Source organism: Neodiprion virginianus, chromosome 2 (genome assembly GCF_021901495.1).
Source record: "Neodiprion virginianus isolate iyNeoVirg1 chromosome 2, iyNeoVirg1.1, whole genome shotgun sequence".
Lineage (NCBI taxonomy): Eukaryota > Metazoa > Arthropoda > Insecta > Hymenoptera > Diprionidae > Neodiprion > Neodiprion virginianus.
This window is the reverse complement of record NC_060878.1, coordinates 6037418-6054614: the sequence shown is the minus strand read 5'-3', so window position 1 is coordinate 6054614 and position 17197 is coordinate 6037418. Positions and strand designations below refer to the sequence as shown.

Genomic DNA, 17197 nt, shown 5'->3' with positions numbered 1-17197 from the left:
ACGAAGCGAATGGAAAAAACCGCATTAAAATCCGTCTTACTGCTCAAAAAATCGACAGTTGGGCCGTTTTTAGTGCTTTATTTCCTCGACTAGATCGTCCTACGGGACAACAATACAGCCAAGCGGTGTGAACGAGACGTCGCGTCGCACCTTCGAATGCGTAACACGAGGAAAGTTTGGCTCTCGGCGAGTAACATCATTGGAGAAGATTTGCAAACGGCGGATCGTCTGTCCGATCGTGAATTGTAAATACGGAAAGTCAATATGGCACCGTACGACGGAAGGCCACGTTCAACGTCGACCGTAACGAGTTGCACGGATCATCTGTCATTCCTTCGTTCGACGCGAAACCCGTGGGTGTGCAATAATATCGCGATTTCGTGACTCTCGCCGAGTGACGATACAACAACCTACGTTGTACAGAGTGATTTTCTAATAGCGGACATCGCACATTCACACCTCGACATCCAATCACCCACGACTCTCTGGAATTACATTAAATCGAAACAGAGGTAAGTGAGTCGATCCATTTTCAAACTTTCTTACACTGAGAAAAATTTCATTTGTTACGGTAACTGGAGGAATTCAGTAAAACTGGTATCGTTGAACAAAACTGTTTGAATATTGTTGGAATTTCTCTCAGTGTAATTGTCACAAATATTTTTATACATATAATTTATTTCACGTCGCATACAATGCAGTGCAAAAAAGTGTTTAATACAATAACAATAATAATAATAATTATTGTAATCCGAATTAAAATTCCGATTACCTTTTCGGAGATGAAATTCACCCCATAAGGGAAGAAATTATGCTGTTTATTCATTGTATCGTGCAATAAAGGTTCAATTTCTTCAATTTCGAGTCAGTGTTGAGCGATTTTATTGTGTAGACACCGTCGTGTTTTGACAACAACGCACGTATGATAACTCGATGCCTTGTACACTTACGCGTACACAAATGGCTTGGCAAATGTACTCGGCTGTGTGAAAAAGCTACGTATAATCGGACGAAGAAAGAGATGGTCATGCGCGATGTTTACGTACGGGGAAAATTTTGTGAGGGCATTTTTTTTTAAAAAAGCTTTAAAACTTCTCTCCTAGTTCTCAGGTCTGTTGTAATTCGGATCGAGTAACAGCGCGGTGAAAAAGAAAAAAGAACCGTTGAATTGTCTTTCGGAAGACTCTTGGAAGTGTCTACTTTTTTTTTTTTTATTTTTTGAAAAATACAGCGCGCGATCGAGCTTCTAAATGTTTGAAATAAAAGTATCGACTTTTTTCCGGAACCCTGTAGATTTTCAACACGCGATCTGTTACGTTGAGAATCTTGTTTTTTTTTCAAACGTCTCGAAAACCTCTAGTTTCACAGAAATCTAATTTCACGCGTGTCTGTATCATGTCAATATTAAAATCGTGACAAGGTAATGAAGAAAATTTTAATTTTTTTTTATTACTCAGAGTGCCAATAACTTCACAGACGTGCATGGAATAATTATTCACTAGGAAAAATTTCCACCCTGGAATTATAAATACAAGTGTAGATGTATGTACAGTTACGTTGTATAGCTAGATGATGGAAAAATCCAGTTTTCTTCCCCCCGGTCGAGGGGGTGGAGGAGGGTGGAAAATATTTCCACAAACGTGTCGCGTAGATGCAAATTAAGCCGTTTGTTTTTATTTATACGCACAGCCTGTTATTACTCGGCAGCGAATGCAGCCTTTCGCGTTGTGGGCGTCACGTGATATTGCATTATTGTTCAGTCCATCGTGTACGTACGGTAAATGAACATCATATTCCTGGCAACTATAAATTAAGAGACCATAAACGCGTGTCAATTGTTATTTTATACCTATCTCTCTCCCCTCGACGTAATATCCGCCGTTTCTGTAATAATCTTTCGGCGATACAAGCGTATCTACGTGACATATTTTTATCAACACTGCATAAATATATAACGCGCCTATCTCCGTCTACAAGGTATGCGAAGAAAAGTGAATAAATAAATATAATATAAACAGTACTCGAGGTGGATATTTGAATACCTATTACGCGGCATTCCAAACGCCGTTTCAACCGAGGACAAATTTTATTAATGTCTACAATAATGGTCGCAACGTTTTTGCGACTATTGTGCACATAATCGTTAAAGGCACAATTGGGTTCTTTTGTCACGTTAAAATCTCGACAATCGCAATTTCAGCAATTATATTCCTCGCCCAATTACATCACTCAATAATACGTATCATCAGCGTTTCCGTTTCCTTTCCCACATATTCTCCAAATTCAAATTTAAAAAAAAGAAAGTACTCGTATCACTCAATGTTCCGAAATTCATTCGGGTATCTCCGTTTTACCCAATTTCAAATCACACACCTCTTTTATCGTCAGATAAAAGCATCACATATTCTTCGTACAAGGGAATGATGACGCATAGTCTGCCCGAAGCCCGGATCGCCTTTGGCGAATATTTTTTTGTTGCTTCAAGAATGTCGAATGGGTACGAAATTGTTCACCAGGTCCAGGATACGCGACGATGACGTACGGCATCAGCTAGACCCAAGAGAGAAGGTCTCGTGTCCGATGATTCAAGGCCCCTTGCGGGTGTTCGCTGTTCCTTGCCGAGGAACTAACTTATTATAAGGCGAGAGACCGCGGTTCTTACAACTTTTCTATCACGGAGGTCGAATCTCGGCAATAGAGAACGTATTCACATGCCTCTGTAATATAGGTGTTATACGTTTTGCTGGTCCGCATAAATCGCACGATCAGAACTTACAAGCGATTCTGTTCAATGCTGTTGGACGTCCTGAATTGCCGAGGCACAACGATTGCGTCATCATTCGGTGGCGTCGATTCTTTTGAGTAATCGATTAATTAAACTTGGGAGAGAAGAGAGAAAAAAAAAAAAGAAACAAAATTGAAATTACAAAATTGATATCCAAAGATATCCAAAATACAGTGTTCAGGATGAAATTTTTCTACAACTTTCACGAACAATGCAAAAAAGTGTTCGATGATGTTATAAAATGAAATTGCGAAAACTGGACCATTTCAGCGATAGCGGCGAATTTTGTTTCTCATTAAACGTAAAGTAGAAATGCTAATCATTTCCTTCGTTTACGGTTCTATATTTATACCGCGTTAGGCGAGCTCTCCAAATTTCACCGGGTTATATGTACTTTTCAAAACTTGAAGTTTCAATTCGAACTGTCAATTTCTCAAATTACTATCTGTTGTGTAGAGCAATTAGCAATTAACGCGCATAGTCATCGTCGGGTGATGTTAATCATGCTAGATCCAGACTCGACTTTAGCTTGGAGAGAAACAATATTTCATTCTACTCCGATAATCGTCATATTATATAAAAAATCGTGCCTGCGTCTTTAGGATTGCATCGTTGGACTGAAAACGACTACCAACTGATTTGTTATTGCTGTTCTCTTTCGCCTCTTTGTTATTGATTCTGCACGTGTGGGTGGCTCGATACACAGAGTCGAGATAGTCTCACGTGTTGCAACTATGAAATAATTAAACCAATTAACGGCTCGTATTTGCTGACACGTGTGTATAATAAAGTAGGTGCAAATTTTCGCTGTTATATCATCGACATCGAATACGCACACACACACAAGTGGTTGAAGGTGAATTTTGATTTATTAAAAATTGTGCGGCGTTGTGAGTTTTGGAAAAAACGCGATTACTTCCAACTCGACGATGTATCGAAAAGTTAACTCGAGCCGAAGTGAAGCAGACAATTAGTAAAAGGTTACGCAACGAGATGTTCGTAGTATCTACGTCTGGATGCCGATGTTGTAACAATTGCTTTTGTAACTCGTCACGACTATCAGAAATTCTTCGCAGAGAAGCGCGATATTGATCTCTCAAATGTACACAAATGTACGCGACAATGTTAACTGACATTTTTTACAACCATTTTACGTAATTCGCTTCGTTCCTCATTTCCGATACACGGTTTACGTCTGTTTCATCATTTAGTCGGTACGGATCTAGATAAATCTTTATATTCGAGTACCGTCGAGTTTTCAGGCTGATAAATGTTTCGTGTAGAAATTACTTATCGGTATCGTTGTTGCATCGAATCGAGAGGAAATCGTTGAGGCCATTTTTTTACTGCACCGGAGAGAGAACGAACCGTACGAAATTAATGAAATTGATTAATTATCCAGTCGCAATATCCGCGTGAAGTGAATGTATAAATTATACTAGGACAAATTTCAATTCTGAACGCAGAGAGGGAAAAAATAAATAAAAAATAAAAAAATAACCAATTGCTTGTTGGGAAACATTTGTTCGATACCGATCTTGAGAGTAATGAGAATACGATAAGCTTCTCGATAAGTACTACGAAACAGGTGCCGGATGAAGTCTGCGTGTTTAGTGATTTGAGAGCCGATTTGCCGCAGGTTAAAAGTAACTCAAGTTGCCAAATCCTTTTCTCACGGGATCGTTGAACGTATTATCATACCGGCCTCTGGTGAATTATAATTATACTCCTTTCGCTTCGATCGCTGAATAAAGTTATCGATATTAACGCAAAGAATTTATCGTTAAACTGGTTTTATCGTTTGATTGTATTAGAATTATGCAGACTGTGAAACCAATTTTTGCAAAGATCCTTATAATCCTGGCGGAATGCAAAAATTTGACGTTAATTTTAATCTGGTACACCTTGAATTCGAGGTAAAAGCTAAGGTCTTGGAAGAATGGTGTTTGGAAGCACGGTGTGGAAGGTCATCGGAGAATGAAATTCAAATCATACGTTTACTCATCGTGTTGGGTTATTTCTGTCAAGAATAATCTTTCCTTCTAAGAAAGGATCCTCGGCAATTTTTAGAACAACGATTGATTGGCGAGGAAATTCTGATTTAGAGTTGCATGCTCGATGTTCCGACCGAAAGAAGAAGCTGAATTGCTTCAGAGAATCTCTCGAGGATACTGTTTCAAAACATCCGTCAACTATCGAGTCGATATCAAATTTCAGACTCGTCGAACAGCCAAGTCGCAAATCATCGTCCCACACTTCGAAACGTCCTTGAAGACTGAGGTACTGTTAAGCAATTGTTGGAATGACGTTAAAGCGACGCCTCGCAGTGATTACGCGAAACGTAGATTGTGGACGTCACCTGGGTCCCATGTGTAATGGAGCGAACCGGTAAAAAAAAATGAAAATAGTCAAGGACCGAGCGGTAACCGAAACTAAAAATTTAGTCAAAGTTACAAGAATTCTTCAACGGCTCGGAGGTTTCCGGAAGGATCTCACTTGGGTGGTCAAGTCTTCGCGACTCGCTTGACGGTGGAAAGAGTCCAACACGGTCATCGAAGGGTTATCACGTGGGTTCCAATCGAAACTGTCATGGCTAAAGAGCATTGGCCGAGGCAGGATGGAACAATGGGCGAGAAAAGGAAAGGCCAAGAGGCAATGAGGCAAATCGAGTTCCATACGCGCGTTCACTTCGCACACGCGTACGTACCTAGATCTACACTTATCCACTTGGCAAGCTTTATCGTGCTGCAGGGAACGACTGACTACCTACTTCAGGAACGTAATGGTTGAACGTTTCATTACAATCCTCGTCCAACTGTCTCTCGTCTTTGTACTACCTATACTAATACCGTGATCTGCGATACCTACGTGTTTTTGTGTTGGTACACATGTACCTCTGGATACGTGTTAATAAATACGTCACACGTGACGCGTTCGAGGAGTTCGACCTCCTCCACTTACGGAGATTACGCTGATTTATATTCCGCATAACGCGTTGCGTGTGCAACGATTTTACGTCCTGCTACAACAATCGTCGAACTCATCTGGTGTGTTGCTGTTGTGTTTTTTTTTTTTTTATATTTTTCCATGAATCAAGGTGACGCTTTTATCTGTAATTACAAGCATGATGGTATTTATTTTTACAAGTGTTACCCAAGTTTTCATCGATCGAACTCCATCGAGAACTCGCTGATGTTGCGTTATGATAATAAGTTCTTTTAGGAGTAAATGAATCGATTGGTAAATTTGTTTGAGACTAAACGTTTTACCGAGTTAAATATTCCTATCTTGGTTGATATTTCGCGGTAGCGACGACTCGAGCTTTGGATCCAAACTTCTGGAGTACGTTTCGACAATAGTATCAGGATATTCGTATCAATCATACTTGTATCGCGAACAGACAAGCCGAGTGGGTACTACATGACACTTGGCTTTGACAGTTGGGGTATTATTTTAAAGTTCCGTCAATAAATTAATACGGGTAGAATGATGATGGCCAAATTGCCGAACCACTTGTCAAAAGCGTTCAATGCCAATGTCACGTCCGCTGGAGCCCGAGATTTAGAGGTTCGTTGGATTGCCTTGTACAGGATTAGTCCTAGGACGCGATGACTCGAGAGATAAGTGAGATAGAACGAGATGATTTACTATCATGTATGTGATTAATAATCGTTTAATCCTGACCATTAATTCGGTAATTTTGAATGTGTGTAATATGCAGACCGGGCTTTAAGCTATCTGAAGGTAGTCAAGAGCATTTTTGACAGGCGTTATGTTGATACAGCCGCTTAATGCAATCGACATTAGCCAAGAGTGCGTTTTCGGATATAGCTGATCGTGTTTCGATAGCCGAGGGGCGAGGTTGAAGGTTCGAATTTGAAAAGTTTCGAAAGCGCCTGATTCCGAATTATTTCGTGGCGAAACTTTGAAGTAAAGAAATCAAACTTTGAAGAAACAACAAAGTTTCGAATGGTTGGAAAGCCGACGGCTCAAAGTAACGAAGTGAAAGATTCCGAAAATTCAAAATTCCGATAAATAAAGTTTCGACACGGTAAAATTCCGAAAATTGATATATAATTACACAGCGTATTTTACTCGATGAATCGGTGTAAGAAATCGGAAAAACCAAGAATAGGAACGACCAGAATTCCGATCGTAAAAATATGGAAAATCCAAAACCATTCAAGACTTTGATGTTTCGTCAAAGTTTGATTTCTTTACTTTCAGTTCCGCCGCCAAGAAATTCGGAAATCAGGCACTTTCGGAACTTTTCAAATTTGGAATATCAACCCTGCCCCACATAAGTGCATGGCTCGTTTAAAACTCGGTACAATTATTATCTTGCAAAATGTCTCCTGATCAATTTTTGCCTGTATACCTAGAATACAAAAAAAAAAAAATGATATACATAAGCCGAAAATGAAACTTGCCCAATCGTTCGGTCTGAATGACTGCGTTATTAGTTGACACGTTAATTAAATAACAGATTAGCTTGCATCCATTTTTATATCATGTGGTATTAAAAAATTGACTAGCGGATTGATGACGTTGCGTTATACTCTGCGTAAATATAATCGTTATCATTACCCGATTTCATAACGATCCTGTCTCGCATGCAAGCCATTCGGTTTCCTTGTTATATATTTTTTTTTCCACTCATTTAATCGTGTCGACATGCTAAAGTCAATCAAAATTTTTTCCCTTCACGATCACCGTTTTCAATCTGTATTACAGACATATTCGATCGCTCGTTCCGATAAATTACAGTTCTCACTTGTTCCTTCACTTCGTGGTGTTCGATATTTTTCAATATTACGCATTTGAGTTTTCAGAGAAGAAAGAAAGCTGCTTCAAGCGATTTTCTTTCGCACAAAGTCGTCTACCTGAAGATTGATTTGCGAAAATAATAGGTAAGTTTTATTTCGTTAATTATCGAGAAAAAAAATCAACATCGTAAAATGCGATCGAATTAGTCCGTTAATTCTTAAACATCATTTTATTTGAATTAGTTTAATAATTACCTTCCGAATGTATAGAATAATAATTAAAACTTTGGCAATTCATGTTTGTAATTTTTTACAGTCCCGCAAGCATTGACGTTTTGATTTCTCAAGAATATTTTCACGCGTGTAATATTAAGCGCATCGAACTGGTCGACATTCTTTAAATTTTACGATCGTTATAAAATAGATAAAAAATTACCCTATCCGAATAACTTGAGACGAGTTTCTGGTTTTGTGAATTAATTATCGTCACTGACGGTTCAGGAATTTAGTTCGCAATCACGAATCATATTATTCTTACCGCTGATTGCTAAATTATTGTCACCTTTATACATCCTCAGCGTCCAGACTGGCTGATAAACAATTTATAAATTGAGGGCACGCGGCAAATAGCAAGGAGCAAAATGAGCTGGAGTACTTTCCTAACCCGTTTGACCCAGTCCCGTTTCTTAAGGTACCTAATTTAAATCTCATTCGTTTTTCGTTCACGTCGCAATTCTAAGAGCTTACAAGGCCCTTTTCTATCCGCATCTCTGTCCCAGCTTCCCTGCCTTTGTTATTTATACCCATGTTGCATTGCACGCGGTATTTCCGTACTAAATATGGGTCCGACATCCCTTCACTTGTCCGCTAAACGGTTGTGCAACATTTCTCGCCAGAAGCTGCTACAACTGGTTCAAGTTTAGCTTTTATGTCGTCATCGGCAATCCAACAGAACTAACAAAAATAATCGATTTTCGATTAAAACCATTTTTTTTTCCCCCCCCCGATTAATCGAGTATAATCGATTATTTTATCTCAGAATCGTTGTTTGTTTTTTACTCCCTAATTATGTAATTAAAATATCAATCATTATCGTTGTCTTATTTACCAAGTACGATACCTATTTGATGCAATAAGTAAAAGATAAACGAATATTTTCACCTGAAATTCAAAAATATTTTCAATGTAACTATAAATTTTCAAAATACTTTTCTGCTATTAAGACTGCGTATTGAAATTTACGAAATTTTCAAAAAAAAATAAATAATGGATTAATTTTTACCGATTCAATCGAGTCGTGTTCGATTATTTTTTTGGACTCGGATTAATCGACGCATCGATTACTTTTAGCTTATTACTAGTTTCAGCCGTAGATTTTCGATCGACGTGTCAGGTGTTTTTGTTATTTATTTAATTTCTTTCTCAAGAAGAATAGATAAATTTCCATAACTACGTGTATAAGTGTGACAACTGTCTAGCCAGAAGCAAACAAGTCAAGTAGAATTTTCCACCAACAGCTCGAGTAGCAAACATCTTGTACATATTTAGCAAATATACGGTTATCCATAATCGATTCTATGACATTACATACGTAAGTTGTAACACGTAACGTATGCTTGTCAATTTTTTTTTTCTTTCATTATTAACGTACATGTTTGACGAATGATTACAATTTCAAATGTCAATATCTCTGAACTGACCAGCCACGTTCTTATCTCACAACTTGTTCCAATATCGTTTCAAGTTTTTTTTTCTTCCTCTTTTTCTCGCTTTTTATCAATTTTTGCCGGGTAACGAGGCTTGTTAGCAACGATATTGCGCCTGTATAATTATCCTCGTGTTTAATCAGCTGCTGGAATTACCAGGCGTACGACATCAAAAAACGTGACACGCAATTTCATACGAAAATTTCGAGTTCAACCTTCGAACGGACCGGAACTGATCCAGCTGAATAAAAGAATGAAACTCACGAGCTTCAATGTCACGATTCGCAACGTTGAGTCCCCTCTTTTCTCATTTCAGAGGTCGGCCGACGAACGGCTCGAGTGCAGTTTAAGAACGAGCTTTCGGAGAGCTGAATGCACTTTGGTCACGTGTGCTTCTCCACATGAATTTGTTATTAAATTTTAGCGATCGCATTCGCGCAGCGAATTTTAAACGCACGTGACGAGCTGCGTTTGCATAATATTTAAAATTTGACGAATAAAAACCGTGATTTTTATTACGCTGGGAAGCTTTTCACCTTAAGGTCGAAAGGAATTTTACTGTAATCAAATGTTTTCTTCGCGATAAAATTACTCTCAAGATCACGTCGATTGTTATCTTCAGGTACCTACTTGTGTGATAACCGTAGCCTGTATTCATTTCGGAATTCAGTTACAACAATCTGACCGCATCTTGTAGCTTATAGATTAAAGAAGTAAAAATTTCTACATATTTTCAATTACGGCAGTAACTTCGCGCCGTTTTGTGTCAAGCTCGACTTGTGAGTTAGGTCAGTTATGGTTCTGAAGATCGAGAGTGAACTAACCATTCGGTATCTTCTCGGTTGAATACGCTTCTTCAAACTTATAAAGGCCATGAATGTGTCGTGGTTTTGGTCCTTTGATTTCGACCCAGGAAATATTACTCCAAATATAACATCGGACAACGCAAATTTTGAGTCTGGGTTCTAGATGTCAAATTTTCAGTTCCTTCACGTATCTGATAATAGAAAATATAGTTTTATTAGATAAAGTTTGCATATTTATAGTAACCAGAACAATGTTTCGAATTTTAAGAAGAATTACCCGTTTTGTCAAACATTTCTTGTAAATATCAATTAAACAAACTTCAGTTTCGCATAAAAATTTTTGAATAAAGGTAATTCGAATGCTAAACAGAAGTTTGTTCAATTATTACGTAGAACAAATGTTTGATAAAATAGGTAATCTTTCTTAAAATCCGCAATATCGTTCTAGGTTTTACAAAATCAAACTTTATCCGATAAAACTATTTTTTCTTGTATTCTTCACGTGGAGTAATAAATGAAGATTATGTTTATTATTCGATGTACAGAATCAAAATTTGTTAATTTAAATATAAATTCGACAAAAAAAAAAAAAAATTCTTTCCACCTGTATAATCAATTTTCAAGAGAAAAGGAGCGTATCATGTTCACGGTTTCGTTTTCAGCGCCTTGAAATTTAGAAAGAAGTTTAAATTCCAATATCACGGCTGACGATTTTTGGCAAGAAAATAAGTAATAAAACATTCGTAGGTGTTCTTTGTTCCTCCTTCTCCAATGGCCGTCCGGCACCTTAACTCAAGAAGTGAGCCTCAATTTGCACCAATTGCAGACACGACAGACCGCAAGACCATGAATCCTTCCAATTGTAGGCCACTTTATTTATTTAGTTACGCATCGTGTCACATTTATATGTATATATACACACACATATATATATATATATATATATATATATATATTATTATTCGCGCATGCAGATACGAGGTCCTCTTTCAAGAGAAAGAGATAAAATAATATAATCGTGAAGAAATAGTCGCCGTGAATTTCCTACAATCATTCGTGACGTCGGGGCTTCGACAAGATAGGAACAAATAATATCGAACAAGGCTAAGACATAAGTTACAGCCTGCGTAAATGCAGGTTAAAAAAAGAGCCCTGTCATTTTATAGATTAGGCATTGTTTGAAGTGTGAAAAATCTGTTTTTACCAACATTCCTGTACAGATCAACATCATCATTGTCTGGAGGTTCGATCTTTCGGGTTTTATTCCATCGACAAAACGATATCTATATCAATTCTCTTTACGACAATTTCATTATCATATCTAAAGCAAAGAAGAGTCGAATAAAAAGTGAAAAATAAAACAAAAACAGTTCGATAAGCCGATAACAATAAGTAGGGGGATTTAATTAGCTTCGGATTTTACCGACATTTTTCATATCGATCGCGACGCCTTTCATTGCCTTGGAAAATCGGAAGAACGTTTTCAAATACAGGCTTATCCGTTCTTCGGAAGAAATTTATGCAGGCCTTTCCTTTCACGTTTTACTGACTTTTTATTCAAATTTCATGAGGCGTCAAGGCGTACTCGAGGTCAGCTGGCCGGGTTATTTTCCTTACCGTTTTAGTCGAATGATGTCCTGCGCAACTTCGCAGCCTGGATATTTACTACGATTTGAAAACCGAGAAATAATTTCTATTTTATCGGGTGTTTTGGTAACAGAAATTTATTTTATTTATTGAAACCCAAATCGTATAAATGATATACGATACATGCAACGATCGGAGACCAGGTACGACAAACATTGCATTCTACTAACAAAAAGACACCGAGAAATATAACTAATAAAAAAGATATAATAATAACAGTACATAAACATTAAAGTACGATTTGTTAATGTATTCACAATTGAGTGAGTAGTGATATGCCTGTTTATATAAAGTCAATCAGATATTCTTCTTCGATGAAATTATTATGCAGAATTTTTTACTTTCTTTTTATTATCGATCGAATTAGAGTTTCAGATATTTCATCTACTCTGAATAGTAAATAAATTTATGCGTGTTCTTTTTTTTTCAACAAATTCCGCTTGACGGGAAATAATAATCGATTGGAAATCAGCTCACTACCGGCACCTTGTGCCTGATATCTGTTCTGGGAGTTGAATTTATGTCGCGTAAGAATGAACGCGTATTTCACGAAGGTCTTGAATTACGAGCTTTTCCTTGTGTTATTTAGAAATTCAACCTTTTTGCAGTTCGAACAAAAAGGAATACCAAACTTCACACAGTATATTGCAGAATTTTAATGACAACTGGACGTCCTTCTTATACAAGAGTCGAACAATTGTCATCACGTGATAGGAGCATTTAAACGAGGACTTGAATTTCCTCCGCACGTTTATAACCAATCTGCATACATTTATAAATTAAATGAACATTTTGCACTGTGAACCGTGCAGCTGAGAATTTAGAAATAGGAAGTCGAAAGACGAAAATTGCTGGAAGATCGAATCAGGAACGAAAAAACATCGTTCAAAACACTCAGTTAGTGCTGTAGGATTAATCGATCGATCAGCAATTTTGGTTAATCATTTTTCCGATTAATCGATTAATCGCACGGTCCTATGCTCGGTGTTGATTGGCGATTAAATAAATCGAAGAAGACAAAAAGTAAATAAATTCAAATACAAGTATTAACGTTCGACATTGAAACCAGGAGTCTGATTACGTTTGTCGATCACTTCGCACGTTGTAGTTGTGTTTTTGCATAAGCACAAGCCGCGCAAGGTAGAGAGTCGTAAAATTTACCGGGGAATTCGCATGTTTCGCAAAACAAGTTTTCCTTGAGGAATAGTGGAAATTTTATCTGGTCCAAGTTACGTTCACCGCGTTACAACGACACGGTGGAAAGTGATGAACCAGCGCTGCATCCGTACGTATAGACGAACATTATTGCCCAAGTAAAGCCATAGTAGGAAACGTCGAGGACGTAGGTACATATATTTAATTCCTGCAGCGTTGAGGGATCGATTTTACGACGGATTTAAAGGGAAAGATTTCAGATCGGACGAAAAAACGCACGCAATTTTAATTTTGCAACTAAACAGGAATGACCCACGCGATCCTAGCAATTTTAGCATTTGGCACATCTGCGCGGCGCCAGCGTGGGACAAGATTTGACCATCGATTCGAGCCAAGAATTTCGATATTCGCTGATTGATGATCTAGGAATGCGAGGCTTCTTGGAATATACTCCCGGAAGTCGGTTTTCCGGTTCTCCTCTTAACTGGAATTACGAACTTGATCGTTTTAAATATTGTCAATATTTTGATACTCTCGCGTGAAATTTTAAGCCCGGTTTTTTTCCATCGTGTAGCCGTTCCACGTCCCACTTCAAAGATTTCCATGTCGTAGCCTCGTCACAGTTTTTTTACAACTTCAAATGATCTTTGTTACTGCGTATAAGCCCAAAAACCCTCGAGTAACAAGTTTCGGCAAGAATCATCAAATTTTCATAGTTTCTTCGATTTTACATCCGCCGTATTGGATCCGCCATCTTGGATTTACAAGTTATCAAATGCTGACTTCAGATTCGTGATCAGCGACCCTTAAAACCCCCGGGTAATAAAATTCAGGCCAATATATTGTGTTTAAAAATCTGTGACCGAAAGGGTTCGCCTTTGAGTTGTGAAATTAATTGCCGTTCATGCTAAATCCCGAATCAAGTATCTCTAAATCTCAGATGTAAATATTTCTTAAAATCGTATAAAAACATCGTAAACTCTAATTCGTTGGTATAAAAAATGACCATTTAGATACATAAGGCAATAAAATATAGCTATATTATACGAAATAGGCAAGAGTTAGTGAAAGATTGTAAATAAACAAATTGGGGAAAGAAAACATATCGTTGTTGATGAACCGTTGCGTTGCCACTGTATCTTTTTTTTTTTTTTGCAAAATTTTTTTAGCCCACGTTTAGACAGTTGGACTAACAATTGAGTGTTATATCAATTATGAGAGGAAAACAGGCACGGAGGATGATATGAATTTTTGCCTTTCTTTTTTTGGAATGAAGGGAAAAACCATATCTCAAGGTTTAGGGACAATGACCAGCAGGTTAACTTTTTCAGTCACACGTTTTTCAAGTCAATATTTTGACCTGAGTTTTGTTATTCGGGGCTTTTTGGGGTCGCTGATCACAAATCTGAAGTCAGAAGTTGAGAACTTCTAAATCCAAGATGGCGGATCCAATATGGTGGATGTAAAATCCATGAATTATAAAAATTCGATGATTCTGGTCGAAACTTGTTAATCGGGGGGGTTTTTGAGGCTATGCGAAGTAACAAAGTTCATTTGAAGTTGTAAATAAACTGTGATAAGACTGAGGCATTATGACTAGTTGATGTGTCCAGGTGCAGATGAGTACGAAGAGGAAAAGGATACGATAAAGGTGACTCGATTCCTTCAAGGTAATCGATAAGCCTCCGATTCGGAGACTAGGAACTATTTTCTTCATCTTTTGTTCGCTATCTTTAGCAGGTATTCATACATACTACATAAGACTTACATACGTTCACCGATGACTCGGGAGTTTATTAATCACGCGGTTCATTGCGAATTTCAATATTATGAAAGTGAAAATGAAAACTGTACCTGTAAGACATCGTCATTATCATCGTCTATTGTACGCGTAGCATGAAAACAAGGCACCCACAAGATTCACGCTGTACAGATGCTGGCCCTGCTTTATATAACGAGGTATATTTAAGTCCGTGAAGAAATCTCATCAAACAACGGTTCGTTTATTCTCAAGTGGCTCAAGTAGTTTAAACAAGCTATATTTCAGACCCTTATACGCACGGTTACAGTGGAAACTTGCAATTATCATTCTGGAGGTATGTAAAGGAAACGTCAATGTCGGGGCCTTTACATTTGAATACGACACTCGTGCGTAATGTATATGCGGCAACTTTACTCCCTCACTCCTCACCTCGACGATAATTGTCCACTGAAAAAAATGACCAAATGGATTATATTAAAAAAATTTCAACAGACATATGTGGTTACTAGAAAATAATTCAAATTTTACTTTGTTTAATGATTTTCAAATCTTCTTTGCGCCATAACAAATGCGACATTTCAACACATGGTGTTTGTGATTTGATGGAAGATTTTGTGACTAATTTTGCAGTCTCGTTTCTTGCTAGTTTTGTCAGTAACATTGAAATAAAAATTCTTCACTTACTGCAGAAATTTTGAGATTGATTTATACGAAATTTTTCTTCAATATTTTTTACCGGAGAACAAAGGTTTTTGATTGTTTCTACAATTTCGCACTTGTTTTTTTTTCACTAATTGCAGGTTTGATTGTGCTGTAATCGAAATTTCTTACTTTTTCAAAAATGCCCTGATCGAATTGAACTCATTTTATTTCATTACTATTGATTGAAAATAAAGGAATCCTGTCTATAGACAAACATCTTCGGATTTCTTTATTTCACGTGATTAATGTTTCGCTGATCATTTCCTCGTAAATACGATATGAGAAGATTGACATTCCAACTCTGATATGAATCTCTGTTTTTTGTTTCAAATCCGGGTTGGTTAATTATAGAATTATAAATTAGCCCAGATTACGATTCCGCATAGATTCGAGGTTTCAGGAAGGCTGACAATAAACTTAACCTATTGTGAAATGGGAAATCTGCATATTCCAACATCACTGTAAAATGATTTTGCGAGTCTATTTCAATCGTTACAATTATCTTCTTCGCACTGAAGGCAAACCACACACATGACACAAAGAGGCGGGGTTGAAATTCCGAATTTGAATAGTTCCGAAAGCGCCAAATTCCGAATGTTTTGGTAACGAAACGATTACTCGAAGTAAGGGAATCAAACTTTTACGAAACATCAAAGTTTCGAATGGTCCGAAACAATGCCCAGTGGTATAATATTTAAGGATTTGTGGGATGTACAGTCAGGCCAAAAAGGCGTTAAACGTAAACGCGATAGAACAAAGGTTTGGAAAGTGTGCCGGAAGAAGTTGACCAATTTACACCTTGCTGAAAACAATCCTACGATAACGTAGACGAAATTGTTAAAACAGTGAATTTTAATAGCAAATACCACATTATTAACAACGACAGAGAAATCACATTATTCTACAATTTTTTTAACCGAAAAATCAATATTGTTTATCTTGTTTTTCAGTTGTACAATAGCTTTGTTTTATTCGTGCAGAAATTTTCTAATATTTGTTACACGTATCTAATTTCAAAACAATTGTTGGTCTTGACGAAAAATCTGTCTTATTTTTAAGACAACTTGAAGTATTTGAAATTTAAATCTTTGAGCTATTTTTCATTTCAAACGAACGAATTACGGTATCTATAGTAGAACAAAGTTATTTCTCTGTGACTTTGTTAATAATAATTGGTGTTCACAGTTAACATTTAGTTTTTGAACATTTTGTTCGGATTATTTTTGAAATTTATTCTACCTTCATTTGCACACTTTTTTAATCGTTGACTCGTCATATTTTTTGTTCCAGCACATCTCTTACCTGACTGTAAATTCCATATACATCAATTTTTGCAATTGTCATAAAAAGAATAAATACCACCGGCAATTCTGCAAAGCTTTTTCTTTACGGCTTAATAATTAATTCCTCGTTACGAGATTTTATCGCAACATAACCTGACCTTTTATCCTTACGTAATATCAGAACAATCCACGCGGAAATATAATAAAAACGGACGATAATTTGTGTCATGAGTTTAAATCTGAATTGCGTCCAAGTGCGCGAGCATAAATACTGGAAATTCCCCGTGAACCTTACTTTTTATTACACACGGTTTTTCTTTCTCTTTTTCCCTCTCAATCCCCGAGTCAATCAGTCGAATAACCGGAGAAAGGTGCAACTCAGGATGTTACAGAAAGGAAATGAATCAAGCATGAATCAGATTTTCATTTTCTTGAAAATGCTGAAATTTATTTTGACGCAATTTGCATTAGAAGTTACATAGTCTCAGATAAATAAATATTTGTAGCCATTGCTTATGAACTTTTAGCAAATTTCAATTCGTTCTTTACTGTACTTCCAGATTTATTATTAAATAATCAGAATGA

General features: G+C 37.1%; 1 protein-coding gene across 2 annotated transcripts in view; it reads left to right on the top strand.

Moving 5' to 3' along the window:
• The first annotated feature begins 312 nt into the window (after positions 1-312).
• The window catches only part of LOC124298303 (proton-coupled amino acid transporter-like protein CG1139), a 40390-nt gene continuing 23505 nt past the window's right edge, over positions 313-17197 (top strand). Inside the window, exon 1 of one of the 2 annotated variants that reach the window (XM_046750140.1) lies at positions 313-512. The gene's annotated coding sequence lies outside the window, so the exon portion shown is untranslated. The remainder of the gene's footprint in view (positions 513-17197) is intronic. The other variant, XM_046750139.1, reaches the window with a different exon arrangement.